The 4,929-nt window shown below is 34.2% G+C and overlaps 1 pseudogene; it reads right to left on the reverse strand.

The window, feature by feature from the left end:
- Positions 1 to 234: 234 nt before the first annotated feature.
- LOC129919184 (cytoplasmic dynein 1 intermediate chain-like) lies at positions 235 to 4,729 on the reverse strand (annotated as a pseudogene).
- Between the last annotated feature and the right edge of the window lie 200 nt (positions 4,730 to 4,929).

The following is a 4,929-nucleotide window of genomic DNA, read 5'->3' on the forward strand; positions in this document are numbered from 1 at the left end:
TTTCTCTCGATAGAAAACAGTACTGCCAAGGTACATTACACTTATTAAATGTCAGATTCCAATAAACGACAGCTGCAGTTGACAGATATATGACAAAAAAAAATTTAATATTTAAAATTGAATTCAATTAGGAATAACAAACAACACAAATCAATGTAAGTATAAGCATATTTTTTGGAAAAAGATGAAAATTGTACGATAAACTTTGTTTTTTTTTTTAATTTAATAATTTTAGGATTCACGTGTTTGCAAGAGTGCGATATCTTCCCCAAAATTAAAGAAAAAAACCTGAAAAGGAGATGGAAAGTAAATCAATTTATTCTTACAATGAACTAGCGTATTAATCTTTTTTTCTAGGAATTATTTCACAAAAGAAGAATTCTGTGTACTATGCGCTTGGGTCTTAATCGTGTCGGTACCTTCAACCCTCACAGCCAAAATGTAATGTCAAATGCTCTTGGAATGCGCGCTCGTTTGCGAAAACGTCTATTCTTAGACGATCAACATGAATAAATGATAACAAAGCTCTTGTTGTTAATAAATTGCATCGTTAGAATGCCCACCACAAAAACAGTCTCTTACATTTTTAAAATGATACACGTCATGTATGCGTGCGCTGCGAAGAAAAGCAAATACAAACATACCTCCCGACAAATATTCCCCCAGGAAACACTTTTCATCCCAAACAGCAGACAGCAACAAGCAAGACAATCCTAACATTGCATTATGCAGCTCATTCAACACCCAAAAATCCTTCAGCTCCCGTTGATGAAAAACCATTTTATAAGAGATCGCTTCACTGCGTTCAAACTTGGACGACACGTGCATGATAAGTGAAGTGTGGAAACAAATGGCATGTTGAAAGTGGTAATTGTTTCAGAGCATCATTTAGCTCCCCAATTGGTTGCAGGTAATATTTTTATTGATTCTCCTTTTTTGGTTCGATATATTCCTTATGTACTCTGCCTGCATTGATGTCGTTTTGTTTCTGTAGGACATGTCTTCTACAAATGGGTCTAAAGCCCCCATCGAGCTCCCGAGAAAATCTGCATGAATCTTCTTCGCAATTGCTTTCCCCTCCTAAACAGTTATGCAGAGGGAGGAATTAAGGCAAAACACATGGATTCCCAACCCAACTTAACCAACCCTACAACTGGACATCCGGGTCTGAACAACTCGAGTACGGCAGACTTTTTAAACTAAGTTTATCCATGTATTATATTTGTTTATATTTTATAACTTTGTCATTATTATTTAACGTTAGACCCCCTTTGTGCCATCAAAATTTTAAATGTATCTTAGAAATAAGTTATTTTATTATTAAATTGCAAATTGCAAAATTAAAACGTAATCCGTTTTGCTTTTTCTCATTAAGATTTATCTGACAAGTTTCCAATCCGATATGAAAATTAAATGAACAAATTTGTGCGCGCCTCACTGCATAATCTCGGAACTGCACTTTTACATCAGACTTACAAAATGTTTCCATAAAAAATTCAACACATAACTTTGTATTAGTTTTTAGAAATAAAAAACATACTCAAAGAAAGAATTACTCAGCTTTTGACAAAATTTACCTATATATTTATTTAACATTTTTGTTTCATGTTTTTTTTTTTTTCATAAGTAGGTAGGTACCTACTCAGTAAATACTCTTTTACTAATTTTCATTATCATACATACACAAAACAAAAAAAAAACAATCACCGATGCCGAGGGCACTTCGGTATTCCATAAATCAAGGCGACCACTGCCGTCGACAGAAGCGAACAAGGCGGGATGAATTGGAGACCATAACATAATTTGAATTTTCTTCAAATGAATATAATGGTTTAGTGTCCTACAAGTAAATACAAAAAATGTAATACATATTGGTCGTTATAGTAGATATTAAATTTCACCTTAAGACTCCATAACTTTATTGTCCAATCAATGGACGATGTAGGAAACAAATCACCAAAATCTGTTGTAGATTGATTTGGATGAGTTGATATTCCCGTCACTGGACCCAAATGTTTCTCATAGACTTCAGACACACCCGAACGTATTCCATGTCGATAAGCTTGAGTAGAAACAACAATTTATTTATAAGCAAATGAAAAATCACAACAAACTTTTACCATAATAAACATTGCCATCTTCACTACCCATAACCAGATTGTTAATCTCATTCGATGGAAAGGACATGCAACTGATAGCAATTGGGTTCGATTGCCGTGGCTGCAATTCCAGTGTATCTCCATGACCAAAGCTTGCCATCGGATGAGATCGATAACACATTGTCTGCATTCTGTGTGCCAACCATTTGCAAACAATACACTGGATGCGTATGTGCAGTTGCACTTAGAGGTGCTCTGCTGGTTTAGCAAAGCATGTTGACATAACGGCACTTTGACAATGGAATACATCTTCGGGTGTTTGTTTTTTATATTTTGTGTTCCAGACCATTACAACACCATCTGGTTCATTGTGACTCTCCTTAAAAAATTTAGTGGGTTTTAGATAGAATCGTAGAAAAAAATACAAATGCAAACCTCATGATTGTGATATGAAACAACAACAAGTTCAGGAAAATGTGTTGGCCAATCCATTGAAGTGACGCATCGATTCTTAGACCATCGGTCTTCGTGGAAATCTCGATTCAATGACAACCTAGCATGTGTCCTCTCATCGTTTGACTCCTATCACCACCTCCAATGTATTCGGTGTAGATGTCGACATTCTCAGATAGAGCCCTTTCGAAGACACGTCCAGCGGGTAAAACAAACCTTTGAAAGTCCGCCGACAAGATGATCATCTGTTTTTGTTCTTCCGATAGTTCCTTAACTGAAAGCACAAATGTTAAATTAATGTAAAGAGAGGAGAGAAAAAATTCACTTACTTTATTTTTCTCTTCAGGTTCTTTTTTGTGTTCAAGTGGTGTTATGGCTGATGCAACTTCCTTCATAGTGGGCAAACCATGTGGTAGAATTCCTGGTGGTAGTTTGGAATGGAACCCATTGTCGATGTGTGGCAGCGTAATGTAAGCATAGGTAAAACAGGAACAATTCTACGATTTTTTTTGTTTGTTTTTTTTTTTCTCTCATTTTGTTTAGAGCTTTGTTTTATTAAATTTTAATTTTTTAAATAAAAAAGCAAAAGCAAACTTTTTGACAGACAGTTGTCAAAGTAAATGTTCAGTGCTGCCAAATTTTAACACGGATTCCAAAAATCTCGATGTCGTTTTTTTGCACAAAATCTATATAGATAAACAAAAAAACACACCTAATGTCTATATTTTTTATAGGGTAAAGGCACCAGTATCCGGACAGTGTTAGTATCCGGACACTTTGTGATTTTTTTGCGATTAATAGGTAAATCATCCTAATAAGTTCGAATAAAAGCACAAATATACTTTCTCTGATGTATTTCACATATAAATGCAAAGTTTCAAGCAGATAACCTGAATGGTTTAAGAGATATACTTCAGTTAAGTGATCGACATCAGGGGTGAGGTTTTGAAAATGATTTTGTGTAAGAAAAAAATAGGGGAAGCATTTGCAAAAACTAAGAAAATTGAGACCTGTTTATTGATTTTATTATAAAAGGAAATTGTTAGTTTTGAGTAAATATGATACATTTTGATAATTTATTAATAAAATAGTAAAAAAGTTTTTTTTAAATTATATTTTTTAGTGTCCGGATACTAAAACTAAAATTTAAGACTTTTTTTAGTTCCCGGACACAGTGTCCGGATACTGAAAATATGAGGGAAAAGGAAAAATCGCTTTTTTAGGCTCTAAAATTGTAGTTTGGAACATATTTTGGGTTTGAATGCAAGAGAATTGCATTTTTCTTTCAATGTTTCAGTATTCGGACAGGGTTTCTTTAGTTAAAATATGTGTGTCCGGATACTGAAAAACTGGATTCAGTTTCCGGACACCCTTGTTTTTAATGTTATTTTAAGTGTTTTTGTACTTTTAAACTTGCTATCTTATAATGAATGAATTCAAAAAACATATCACAGACCATAGAGGATACAAGGATTTATATAAATCCAATTCTAGCTTTGAGAGAAGCTGAAAACATTAGTAGGCAAGGAATAGCAGTTTTTAGACAAGAAAGCATTTTAAAATGGTTTGAATAGCTCTAAAATTATTTGAAAAGTGTTGGCCAGGAACATATTTCCATTTATGACTCGAGTATGATATTAAATGGCGATGAAACCAGGGGTCGAATCACAGCACACGATTACGATCATACGTTAATGTTTTGACTATTTCTGTCTCTATTTAATTAGTAGAAAAAGAGAGGGACACATAGCTCCCATACGTTAACGAGCATGTGCCGTAATTCGACCCCAGATTTTGTCTCTACCCAAATACTAGCAAAATTATATCACGGAAAAAAACATAACTTCTGGTATATTTAATCATAATATAGTTAAATATATTAGAAATTAGTAAAATGTACCAGAAATAAAGTTAAATATACCAGAAGTAAAGTATCCCTTCGTTATTTTCTCTGTATAGCCTCCTTAGGCTACATAAATACTTATCAGACCACTACTGGATGAGGAGCGAAACCTTTTTTGATTATGATGCAAACTGCGGACACAAACGCTTGCTTGATGACAAAGTGGAACATCCTGTGAAGGACATAAGTCACATTTAACACTAAAGTTGAGTGAATTTTGTTCCAAAAATCTAGTTATTTTGTACGCATTGCCACCGAAGACAACCCACATCATCCTGTCGGCTGACGTTAGTGTCTTTAAATCCCCCTAATCTGATTGGGAGATAACAGTTCATGATTAGGGTGCAAAAAATGTAGGCCAAGCACTTCCAAACTGAATTTTTCACCACTTTTAAATGAAGCAAAAATGAAAAATATGGATATGGTGGTAACAATGTGATGTTATTGAGAAATGAGGACCCCTTCAGTAATTAT

Source organism: Episyrphus balteatus, chromosome 4, assembly GCF_945859705.1.
Source record: "Episyrphus balteatus chromosome 4, idEpiBalt1.1, whole genome shotgun sequence".
In the NCBI taxonomy this organism is placed as follows: domain Eukaryota; kingdom Metazoa; phylum Arthropoda; class Insecta; order Diptera; family Syrphidae; genus Episyrphus; species Episyrphus balteatus.